This window comes from Falco naumanni, chromosome 8 (genome assembly GCF_017639655.2).
Source record: "Falco naumanni isolate bFalNau1 chromosome 8, bFalNau1.pat, whole genome shotgun sequence".
Classification (NCBI taxonomy): domain Eukaryota; kingdom Metazoa; phylum Chordata; class Aves; order Falconiformes; family Falconidae; genus Falco; species Falco naumanni.
This window is the reverse complement of record NC_054061.1, coordinates 36,457,797-36,471,506: the sequence shown is the minus strand read 5'-3', so window position 1 is coordinate 36,471,506 and position 13,710 is coordinate 36,457,797.

Here is a 13,710-nt window from a genome sequence, read left to right as displayed (position 1 = left end):
ACACTGGGAAGAAAAACCTGCTTTTACTTTCTCTTTGTCAGGTAGACTTCATCCTGTCCTTTAAGTAGAGAGCCTGGACAGACTGATTTATCCATATACACACTGAGTTATTATCTTCCATTTTTCCTAGACCTGGATAAGATTTGGATTTTAATATGGCATAAGCAGCTTGTGGCTTGTGAAGGGTTAACTCCTCTCCAAACACTTAGATAATGTGTGACTAGATAAAAACCTCATGTTTGTTGAAGTGAAACATTATTCTGCAACTTCTCAAAGTCATGGGTGATTTTCTACACTGTCAGTCCAAGCCAGGCTTTAACATGATAAAGAGCTCTGAAACTGCACTCCTATCACAGGTTGAACACGCTACCAAAATCATTTTTATCCACTTCTCCTATCTCATAAACAGCTGGCATTTGGCATGGCTGAGTGGATGGAGACATTTCTGAACTGACTTTAATGACCTCATAGTATATCTGCAATAGATGAAGCTTAGCAGTTAATCATGATTGAAGTTGGCACATGAAACAAAATTCTCACCTTGGCTTTGTGTTACAGTTGCAGCAGTATCTTCTAGAGATATAAGTTGGAAGCATTTCTACTCTAATCTCAAAGGAGTACTGGCACTATAAAATAATTGCTTTGGAATAAATGGATTTACAAATAGACTGTGCTGTATTTGGGTAGTTCAGGTTCACTGTTCCTCTTTGCATTTTCCTGAGAAGTTCAAGCTTTCCTGGTGGCCTTTCTCCCAGTATGTTTCATGGATTTTAATTGAATCAGAGAGATCAAATTGTGCTAATTGCCTTTTTTTAAAAAAAGAGGGTTCTTTTGTTGCTCACATTCTTTCAAAGTCATGCACCAATTGATACCCAGAACTTTTTGGCCTATTTCAGCAGCTAAATGCAGTGTCCCCACTGGTGCTGTTATTCCACCACTTCAATCTCCCAGACCAGGACTGCTTACTGAGTCTCCTGGACAGGCTTTGGGCTGCACCAGGTAATTCTCAGCAGCTGAGACCTTTGTGTCAGTATGGCATCCACTGCAAAGGGCAGGGGATACAGAGGGCTGATGGTACCCTGCACCACTTATTCTGTATTTTGATTTGAAAGACAGTGACTCTTCTGGGTAGTTTGGGATTTCTAAATGTATTTATTTTTGCAAACGGATATAAGAACATTTTTTCCAATTATATTATTTTTAATAACTTCTATGCCAACTTCAAAGCATAACCATGACAACATATGTATACATATTTTCATAAATTATGTCTCATAGTCGCTTTACCTGATATTAAACCTGTCGCATTAACAGGTCTTTCATAACATTGCTCATGTGCAATTGTCCATCTTCAACTTTAGAAGCAATAGTCTATCCTTTTTACTATAATAAACTACTAATACAAACTGTACATTGTACAACATGACAAACACTTCATAAACGTTCTTATCATCTTCTGAATATTGCAGGCATAAAATCACTTCCCTTTTATTGGGGAAGTCTATCTCATTTACCATCATCATTTACAACTTTTCAGAAATATCCTTTGTAATTTTAAGACTTGTAATTACCATTGTCTCTTTTTCCATAACTGGACTTGTGAATTTGTTTTGGCTCCTTTACCACCATTTTGAAATATCAAGTTCATATTCTGCCTGCAAATAAAACTCCTCACTTAAGCATACTTTCAGCTTATTTCCTATAATGGATTCATGTTGCATGTTATTGGGAAAAGAATGTACATTATTTTCACTGTAATCTTAGCCTCTCTTTTTTTTTTTTCCTTTTTTTTTTTTTTTTTTTAAATGTGGTATACCCACAAAATAGTTTGTGACATTTTGAAAAATATCAACTATTTCATCATGGCATTGAAAAATCTTCTTCTCTTTAAAACAGGGGGAAACCCCACAAAAATTTGTTGAGGGATGGGAAAACCTTCACAGTAAAAAAGTTTAAATCTTCAATTTAGTTATTTAAGCAAAGGAAAGAAGGTAACTTGTTAAAACTGTGCTTTCACTGTCAGAAAATACTGAATACCTAAATGGCTTTTATATTCACAGAGGGAAACATAAGAGAAACTTCTAGCTGGAAAAGGAAAAGGGAGAAATTTGCATGGGAGAGTAAAAATATTACTTTTTAATAGTAAGACCAAATTACTTTCATAAGGACCAAGGTATTTATCTCCTAATATATCCACATCAGGCCTGTGTGCCTTGCTGGTTGGTTGCTTTGTTTTACCTTTGGTATGTACTAATTATGCCTCAGTCACTTGATATTGAGCTCAATACAGATGCCTCCAAATCAAAGCTAACAGCTTGTGATAAGTTCACCCAAATAACCACATTTTCTCTTTTTTAAGTTCTATGAATGGATGGCAGATGGTGGCAGAACCTGATGGATGCTATACCCAAGAGCACTTGATATTAGAGCTGTAGATTCTTCCTTCTTAAGTGGACCATATTTCTGTAATTTTTTTTTTTATTCATTGTGAAAATATGTTCATTTATAAGAAGGATGTGGAACAAAGGGAATAAGAGTTTGTATGCCCTGTTGCTGGGCAGGCTGAAACAGAGCCCTGAGCACTCCATCCAGGATTTTTGCTGAATCACCAGGAATATGGCAGAAGGACAAAGCAGAACAACCAGTATCTGAACTGTTAATTACACTGGGGACAATCGTTTTTTTATTTTGTTGATATAATGGCTTGCATTTGCCTCTCAGACACAAAAGCAATTACAATTAAGCTTAGAATAGAGATTGTTTCACTATTAGATGGGAATGGGACTGAAGTCAGATATTGCTCGAGTCACAGTTATTGGAAGGTCTCATTTTCTCCATTCCTGTTGTGGAAAGCATGTAAGTATATGATATTCAGGTTCTGGGAGAAGTAAGGAAGGAAGTGAAATTCTGGGCATCAGGCTCAGAAAAGTGGCAGGTGGCGGGACAAAAGTTAGATCTCCCTACAGAGAAGGGACCAAACACTTCTGAACACAAGTAGAATGGAGGAAAACAGACTTTCACATGCACAAGTTTCCTTTGAAAAAGCTACTTCTTAGCCAAGGCAGAAAAAAACATAACGTATGTTTCAAAGGAGACCTTCAACACAATCTCAGCTACTAAAAGCTATCAATAGTTTATCTGGAAGGCACAAAAAAAAGGGGTCCCTTCCCTTTCTAGTGCTAGCTGATGGAAGAAGTCAACAACCTGTTTCTGTTATCAGTCACTCAATTTGTGTGACAGCAGAGATCTGTGTGGTAGATGGAAAGCTTCTTGACTGACTGATGGCAGCTTGCTGTCTTTATTCAGCTTGCTTTAAAAATATGTGTGCATATATATACATATACTTACATGTGTGTGTGTGTATATATATATATACACACTTTTATATATATGTGATGAGTAACAAAATCCAGTTAAAGAACATCATCAGCTGACAAATCAGGTACTCATAAATAGCATGTTTCAGTACAAAGTTGGCCTGTTCAGAAATATTATTCACTGGTTATTCTCTCCTATTTTAAAGATGTGATTTCAAGTGTCTGTCAGAGTTTTCCCATGTGACCTTGGATAAAACACCAAAAGAGGAATTTAGGTGCCTAAAACAGGCATCTCATGGCATTTGAGATGCCCTAGTGGAAGTGGCACATCCACATAAGGCTGTCACAAATGATGAAGGACTAGGATAAGGATACCTTAGAGTGCCTAAAATGAAATTAGACACCTGTTTTGTTTCTATATCCCTCTTCACTTTACTCTGTACTTCAGCACCACATTGGTAAAGCTCTGACCTCTACCAACAGTTTTCTTGCCAACAATTCACAATAACAGTAGATGGTAACATTCAGCCATGATACTGCTGTAGGGCCCTTTAGGAACATTGATATCTTTGTGCACATGAATTCGATTACTTTAAGCCCTTTACTCTTCTTTCTCTTTTTTTGTTTCTTTTTTTTTTTTCCTTCAACGTGACCTGTCTGTCAAATAACTTCCTGACATATATACGGAAAAAGAAGAACTTGATCTGGTGACTGTGAATTGCTTGTGAGCAAATACAACAGTAGAGGACAGAGGTTTGGTTCAGTGTTTGATGTTGCCTTATCACGTGAGGTCAGGTCTTGTTTAAAGTAAAGAAGGGGCAGGGTGGTGGTGAAACGTCATAATTTCAAAAAGGAAACTGATCCCTAAAGCCAGACTTTTTTTTCATATGCACATTGGTAGGGTACCCACAAAAAAATGGGGGAATGGAGTTTACATTTAAATTCCTTTTAAAGAAAGATTCAGTTTTCATTAATTTATCATGACATAAAGAATTATTCTTTTTCCATTGCTAAGTCTACGATGCCCCCACCTAATTGCAGCAGTCTCACAACAGTCCTTCCTCATGAATCACCCTGGATGAAAATAACATAATATCTGCTGTTCAGCTCCTAAAACACATCTGCAGCTTTCCAGAGAGTCCACACCAACAGTGCCAATAGACTAAGAACACTCCAGCTAAAAATGGATTTTTTTAAAGAAGAATAAATGAATAGAGGGTGATCATTTATTTCACTTATTGTAACAGCTCCATGAGAACATCCAGGAAAAAAAATAACGCAAGCAGAAAATCCTAAGTGTATAACTAAAGTTCACACTTAAATGTATCAAGTTGAAAATGGTAAATGAGAGAAATCTTGTGGAAGACGTGCATGCACTAAGTTTCACTGAGGACAGCAAAGTTGTCAGCAGAGCAGAGTGCTTAGCCTTCCCTAAATGTCTGGGCACTTCTCAAAACCAGACAACTCATTCTGGTTGTAGATGTGATTCCATGTGCTTCTGCTATATTGAAAGCCAGCTGGAGGCCAGACTGATTATCTTGTACATCATGAGGTTTGGGATAATTCAATGAATTTACGAGTTATAGAAGCCGTAATGTGAGGAGGGATTCACTAACAAGAAACTTTGAAAGTTAAATAGTCAGAAGCATGTCTATCGGGAGGAAGTCCAGTCAAAACCTGGTTCTCTGTCCAGAAGTAGATTGTAAAATGTCAGCTGGCATTACAATGCAGTGTTGTTCAAGAAAATACAGCTTTGGTGACTATACAGTGGCATGTGTCAGCTATTTCAGAAGGGCTGTATATCAACAGGGGTGACCCAAGGAGAAGTTTGTCCTTTACAGTCTGTCAAAAGCAGCTCCTATTCAAGGCAAAACTGTAAATAAGAAAGGAGGATGGAACCATGCCAGGTGGCAGCCAACTGCACAGATAATGCATTTGGTTTATGCCAATTTAAAAGAGCAGTGTTTGGACTCCAAGTCAAAATTATGTACTATTATGACAAATATTTTTATTGCACAACAGCACTGTCTTCATCATTTTCATACCAATCCTTCAGTTTGTGTCTCTCTCTTATTTTTCACAGAAGGCTATAATTTGCTACCACTCTCATCCTGATGAGATTCAGTATTCAGTGAGTGTTTGCCTGCCTTTCTGAACACTGGCTTTAGCACAGATGTTCTTTGGAACTATTGGCTTGAATCTAGTTTTGTTGACTTATTGTAATTACATGAGCAATTCTTACTGGATACAAGATATTTACTTAAAGTATGAGACTTTTCTCCCAAGAGAAGACTCCTGTGAGAACATTCCCATCATCTGAAAAGAGGTGATCAGGTTTTAAGAAAGAAGTCATCACTTGCCTCCCCCTACAAGGAGAGAAGACTTTGATTTTATAGCTAAAAAATGTCATGGAAATCAAAGCAAGCTGCCTTCACCAGTATACCCCTAGGCAAAATGTAATAATACCTTTGGCCCAGGTTCAGCAGAGGACTGAAGTAGGTTACACATGCAAAGTATCCCATCACCTTCTCTGAGCTGATTTTGCATACAGCCCATGTTTGCTTTTCACACAGCTGGATGAGAGCAGACTGTCTCTGAAAACATAACGTTGCTTGTGGTGCTGCATATTTCTGAAAAGTCTGACCATTGTGTAAAGGCTGCAAGGAAAGGAGCTCACAGATGTCATGTTATCCATTTGATTCATCAATGAAATAACAAATACAGGGACAATTTGCAGTGAGGGCCAAATAAAGATTTATTTTATATTTTTTTTGCCAACTTTGTAAGATATCTTTTGAGTCATCTCTGAAGTTTCTGGATTCCATTACAATTGTTTGCATTGAAATACATCTGTTATTCTCAGGCCTAGCCTAATCAATTATCCAAATCCTTCTGAATGTGTTTACCCTCTCCTTATTATTCATACTTTGTTCCCATTTGTTATCTTCTGCAGTGAAAATCTAGCTTTCAAATCCCTCCTCCAAATCACTCTCATAAGACTAAGCTCATCATCTTTGTAGCAAATCAAGCATATTTCAGAAACAATGGTCAACAGAATTTACTGTATGCTGTGCTTTGTTTCTCCGTTTCTTAACTTTTGGACTGATACATCTAGCAGTGGTTTGGTTTTCTTAACCAGAAAAACTGTAGATGTGCAGCAAACCTGAAGCTGACAGACTGTGAGATAATGCCACACCTCCTCAGGAATGGCCCAAGATCAAAACCTGCCTCTGGAGGGTAAAAGTCTGTATCAGATTTTTGCAGCAAGGGTGTATTTGTCATGCAAGTCAGACTTTAGACATCATGTAACCATTTCTGAAAATATACCTGCCAATCTGAATTGTCTTCCACACGTTATTTTCTCAGGCTTAGAAATATGTGAATGACTGATAATAAGAACATGTTTGAAACTCTTCAGCCATTTTCCAATTTGAAACTGAATTTAAACGATGATCTGATTGTAAAGTGCTGGAATAGAAATCCACAGATGAAAATTCAATATTTTGCTCAGTTACACTTTCTGTGTAGGACTTTGAGGAGTAAGTCATTTAACCTATGTTTTGCCTCATTTCTCTGCATGGAAAACTCTATTTGTAAAATAGGCATAAAGCTTAGAAGGATCAAATGAAAATGAAGTCGTGAAAGAGTTAGCCATACAGTCTGCATCTGCTTGATAGCTAAGAGGCCACTGCAGTGTCAAAGTCACCAGCTAGCCAGACTGGTTTGCATGAACACTCTCAGGGTGAGCCTTAAGGCCAACCAGATAACACACCTTAGGAAACAAATGGGGGAACCTCAGGTATTTCTGGACATACCTGCAGTACAGATGTGTGCTGACTCAGCCATTTGCCTACATCTGGCCTTGCAATACCCAGACAAGGCTGGGAGAGAGGAAAGGCAGGAAAGGGTCCTGGGTTTCAGCAAGGACGCACAAGAAAAATAAACTTAATTCACAGCTTCTACCAAGACACTATGAATGTGCCAAGCTGGTTCTCATGAGTACCCGAAGTTTGAGGCATCTCCACAGACAAGGTTCTCCATATCTGTTGAGCAGAATCAAGCAGGTCGGAGAGTTTATAATATAAACTTTGCCATCAAATAGCCTCTAGCTGCCTGTTTATCAAAGCCATAATCAGACAAGACACACAAAATACTTTCCGTGACAATAAAAAAACTCCTCATAAAATGCCATTCTCCTGCCGCTTTAAATACAATTTCAGTTTGCTTCTTGCTTCAAGGTCTATCCTTCTATTTTAGAGATATTACACAAAAAGCTTGCTGAGCAAATTGCCAATTAAGACTAAAAGAAGAAAAAACAGTCTTTGGTGTCATTTCACAACCTTCACTCTGGTAAAACGCAGCTGTCACTTTTAGTCACTGCCTTTCCCATAAGTCTGTGTTAAATATTAACGTTCAGGTATAGTCTATCGATTTGCATCTGAAGTACAAGCTTTCAGCAATGAGACCTCAGAAATGGTGGAAAATGAGCTGCAAATAGATGTCGTAGAAAAATTCACAAGATAAAGATGCCTAGGTATTCTCTAGATTTATCTTCTTTTTCTTCTTTTTTTCATCCTTTCATTTGAAGTTAGTTCTGCTTTGCACTGGGGAAGGGGGGGTTGGAACTAGCTGACCTACAAGAATTTCTTTCCAAACAAATTATTCTACAATTTTATGATTTGTAACTTTATCCACTTTTTAAATTAATACAGCCTGAGTGAACACATCCAACTAGTTATTTCACCAGCTCAGGATGTAGCTGCCTAACACTATACTTTGTCAAACATAACAATATACAAGTACAGTTGGTGAAAGTTATCTCGTGTTCCTGCTTGCACTATATGTGATATAGCAGATAACATCACATGAAATGTGTAATGAGATTTGTCTCCATTATTCTTCAGGGTAATCATCAGATTTGTTGAGCTTTTTCTCTCCTGGTATATCTTTTTGTCACTGTAATTTATTACAATTTTATATCATTATTTTGTTTTGTGAATGCCTCATCAAAGAACTTCTATGCATGTTCTCTTTTTGTCCATATACAATGTCTGACTGATAGTTAGCTATTTGTGCTCATTTTGTTCTTTACTTCTGCTCTAAATCTTTTTGTTTTACTGTATCCGAGTTATTTGCAAGAAATTGTGATCATGTTAATAACAGATATTAAACACCAAAGATTCTCTAACAAAGTGAAGTCACTTGATAGGACATCTTGCAAAACAGGAAGCATGGCTGGGTGTCAAAATATCACTGAAAAAAAGGGGGAGTTTGATACCTGCCTCTTACTTGTGCTTCTAAAAATCTCCCTTCTGCCCTCAGAGGCTTGGGAGCATTGCAAGATCAAGTCTGATTGCATATGTAGAGTGTGCTGAGCATAAGGTCTTTGTAATTCACATTTACCATTTTAGTTTTCAAATTCTAAGTATACAAGTCCTCAACTAAAATTAGCAGGCTTTCTGCCTCCAAAATGCAAAAGATATGTATTTTTTTCTTTATGAGTGTTAGCTCTGTCATTTACTAATGTAAGAATGTGTGTGACATTTTGTCAGTCATTCTTTTTTGTTTGACATACTGGAAAAAAACAGCTTGATGATGAAAAAGTGATGATCAAACTCTCCATGACCTGCAGGTTCTTTATATTGGTGTTAGAGAGTGCTAAAAGTGAACATTGAATAGTTAGCTCTGCTTGAAAAATCACAGAATCACGGAATGGTCAGGGTTGGAGGGCACCTCTGGAGATCATCTAGTCCAACCCCTGCTAAAGCAGGTTCACCTAGAGTGAGTTGCACAGGATCATATCCAGGCAGGTTTTTAATGTCTCCAGAGAAGGAGATTCCACAATCTCTCTGGGCAGCTGTTGCAGTGCTCTGTCACCCTCGAGGTGAAGAAGTTATTCCCCATATTCAAATGGAACTTCTTGTGTTGCAGTTTGTGCCCGTTGCCCCTTGTCCTGTGTCTGGGCACCACTGAAACAAGCCTGGCCCCATCCTCTTGACACTCTCCTTTAAAATATTTGTAGACCTTGGTAAGATCCCTTCTCAGTCTTCTCCAGACGAAACAGGCCCAGCTCTCTCAGCCTTTCCTCATCAGGGAGATGCTCCAATCCCCTCATCGTCTTTTAGCCCTCTGCTGGACCCTCTCCAGTAGTTCCCTGTCTCTCTTGAACCGGGGAGCCCAGCACTGGACACAGCGCTCCAGATGTGGCCTCACCAGGGCAGAGCAGAGGGGCAGGGTCACCTCCCTCCACCTGCCGGCCACGGTCCTCCTCATGCACCCCAGGATCCCACTGGCCGCCTTGGCCACTGGGCACACCGCTGGCCCGTGGGCAACTTACTGTCCCCCAGCACTCCCAGGGCCTTCTCCCAGCAGGTCACCCCCAGCCTGTGCTGGTGCCTGGCGCTGTCCCTCCTCAGGGGCAGGGCCCTGCGCGGGCCTGTGTTAAACTCCACCAGGTCCCCCCCTGCCCAACTCTGCGGCCTGCCCAGGCCTCGCTGGATGGCAGCGCAGCCTCTGGAGTGTCACCCGCTCCTCCCAGCTCTGTGTCATCAGCAAACGTGCTGAGGGGACACTGTGCCTTCACCCGGGTCACCGATAGATTAGTTGCACAGGACTGGGCCCAGCACAGACCCCTGGGGAACACTGCTGGCCACAGACCTCCAGCTGGACCCTGTGCCGCTGATCACAAATGTGGCCTTTTCACATTTCTAGTAAATAAAACAAGACACTAAAGCTTCATCCCTGCTGAAGCCTCAAAGGACTTCTGCAATCCTGTTGTTTAATAACAGCATTGCTATTGAAGATCATTGCAGTCAGTGGGTGTATAAGAGGAGGTAATATCTGCTCCCAGAGCCAGCAGGAAAGAGCAGAACAGGCTAAAGTAAAAAAAAAAAAAAAAAAAAAATTGAAAAAAAAAGGAAGTCTTCTAAACATCTATTATTGTTCTTAATCCAACAGGCACATATGCTTGCTAGAGGCCAGGACCAATTTCCTGGCTGGGAAGTCTGTGACTTCCCGAGAATGATACATGCTCCGGTCACGGCTATTGAGGCTGACATTCAGTGTATGAGGAAGTTGGAAAGCAGATGCCACAGTGACAATGATCACAGCTTTTCACCTGCATCTGCACTTTAGTTTCCCTACCAGCATCAGTTTTGCATGATACCGTGGTCCAGTAACAATAGCATGGCTGAAGGTGAATTAGCTCCACTTGGCTCTAATTGAAGCGTAAGAGTTGGAAGGGTGAAAGGAGCCTGACAACCATGGTGCCACCACCAAACCAAATCTAATCCAAACCCCTCTGATTGTTAACCTCCACTCTGTCCCCCAAATCATCGCATGCAACAAAGCACTTCAGCCTTCCAGATCCCCCAGAAGCACCATTAATGTTGTAAACATCAGTACACTGAGCCATCAGACTGACAGCAGTTTCCCAGTAGAAAAGGAAACCTAATGTATGTTGACATATGACAGGCACAGGAGCTGTGGTGCAGCCCTTTGAGGATCACACGTGCCATTTTCTCCCTTTCAGAACCGTTGAAACAACGGATTGTCCTTGCCCAAAATGGACAAGCTTAAGCCAAATGCTGTCAGGCCCTCTTATTATTGATAACACTTGACAGGACTGAGCTTTGCTTGATCTTTTTTTAGCCTTTTTGTCAAAATGGAAATGTTTTTTTTTATTTCTCCAGTTGTCTTTTCCACTCCACATTGCACACAGCTAGTCTAAATGTGCAAGAGGTATCAGTCCCTGCATGAAGTACTGGGAACAGGGACATATAGCAAAGACCTTGCAGAATTTCTGGGTGTTTACTAGCAAACTCCAGAACAAAATAAAATTCTGTGTGGGCATCCTCAGACCAGACATGAAATATTCATGCTAATGTAGCAATCTGCTGCTGGGTTTTAGAGGGTTAGTTTATTTATTTATTTGTTTGTTCTGATTTTTTGTACTCCAGTTAATTGGGTCTACCAAAGACAAAAGCTAATTTGTTTACCTGTAGAAGCCTTATCCTTTATTCTACAGGCATTTTCATTTTGTCCCTATTACTCTTTGTTAGAATTCAACCCGTTCTCCTGAGATGGTGAAACCAAGTTAGCCTGACAGGCAGTACAATGTTTGCAGACACCTAGCCGTCATGTCCTAGAATAGTTGTCACCAAGAGCAATTTTAGAGGCAAGTGGATGCCTAAAAATAAACTTATATATATATATTTATATATATATATATTTAAAAAAAAAATACTCTTTTTTTTTTTTTTTACAGGAGTCAAAATTATCACAGTTGGAAACTATAAAATGCCTGAACTACAGCTCAAGTTTGAAGTTGAGCCAAAGTGAAAGCCTGAATGCCAAAACGTTATTAAATACTAGGGTGGCATGGGACATACTTTACAAAATTTCTCATGGCAAATACTGTACTTCTCATGACATAGATTGCTACTTTTTCTTTGCTAAAAATACCAAAATAAAAACTATCAGAGGTGAAGAACCGGAAATAATTTCTTTCCACTAAACAAATTTGTTGCTGCTGTTATTTACCATAAAAACAAAGAAAGCACCAGGCAAAGACTTGGGAAACATGATTATTTTCTGTTGATAGTTCTCTGTATAGTCCTTAGACAACTTTGGTTTAGCTTTTAAGACCGTTGTGATTTCATGGGCTCCACTTAAGGCACATATATAACCATCATGAGAGGAGCCTTTGAAGAATCTACCTGTTCAGTTTTAGGTTTTTGGACCTAAACTCTTTGGATGATTTGGTAAAACACTGAACATCTTTAAATACTGATTTTACTTTATGGTTCCTCTGTCAAATTAGAATTTATCTTCTACCTCTAGCATGTCTCATCTATGTAGATTGTAAGTGCTTTAGGATAGCAGTTGTCGTTCAGTGTGTGATCAGAGTCCAAGACAGCAGATCTGTGACGAAGCGGTGGGATCTTCCAACTGATACCACAGGAAAGTACTAATAGTAGCAGGGCCATGATAACAGCTGCAATTTCTGACAGCTACGGGAGAGAGCCAAGAAGAATGAGGATGAAGGCCATTCTTTTCAGGGTGACTCTTACAAGATTGGAAAACTCCTTGGCAGGGCAGCTGTTGGGGTAAGTTTGTCCAGGTGGATTTTGTAATGGAGGAAATAAAGAAGGAGAAAGAAATGTGGGTTTGGCATCTGAGGTTATAAAAGTGCAATGAAAACTAGAACTGTGCTTGGTGATATTGTCCTGTTGAAGGAGTCCAGCACAGGTGTCATCTCACTTTCTGGATTTTGATGGTAGCTCATACAGTCTCCAGGCTGCAGCCCCCCGGCTTTGTGCCATGCCTGGCCATGTACACAGGCTGCGGACAATCTGTAAGTCATTAGAGGTTGGAGAAAGATAAAAAAAAAAAACAAAAACCAACAGCCAGGAACAAGAAAATAAGCTAGCAAGTTTCACACTGTTATTTCTCCTACTTTAACCAGCACTAACCAAATGCAGCAAGTGCTCCTAGACACACCAAATCGACAGCCAGGTATTTCAGGTCTGGTTATGCTTCTCTCACATGGCACCTTACACAAGCGTTGGCATTTCTGTCTCAGCTGTTTGGACACAGAGCAATAAGCGTCAGGGCTGAATGATTGGAGATGCCCTTTCCAGAGCCCTACTTGATGAATAGCGTACAAAAGCACATGATGGACCTTTTTGCTCTCCCACCTAGAGGGATAGCCAGCCCTGACCCAGGCAATGTGCATTACAGTCAGCTGATACATCAAATTGTTTGGTTTGTGGTTGGTTTGTTTGTGGTATGTTGTTTTTTTTTTTAATTGAGGAGTGGAGTCTGGGGAGAAGTGACTTCAGACTGAAGACATTTTGTCTGACAGCCTATTAATAGAACTGATGTCCAAGATGGGCTAAGTATCACTTGTGGAGAAGCTGACAATCTTTTTGAAAGAAGCACTCTGGAAGTGTCTTCAATATGAACTTCTATAAAAAAGATTCCAGAAAGAAAGTGTGATCTCAGCAAAGTCCTTCACACTTTTAACTCCCTTGCAAAAAAATAACAGAACAAAGAAGCAAGTTCCAGGTACAGAAAACCTACCTGGAGTTGGCATAAGGACTTTGCAGGACTGGAGCCAAAACCCTTGGATATTAACATCCTGCTGATTTAATGTTCAGTCAATTACTCTAATAAGCAGTGACCTTCAAATGGTTGCTTAGTTTCTCTCCATAGGTAAAGCATGTAGATCCCTGCTTCCCTTGCCTCTCTGTGAGGTGTTTCACTTGCAACACTGTTTAAGCTGGAAAAAAATGTTTGGGATTGGGACTGCCAGGTTTATTCTGACCTTGCATGACCCTAGTTCCTCCAGAAATAGCTACGTTCCTAAGGCCACTCTTGTTTAAAGCCCATC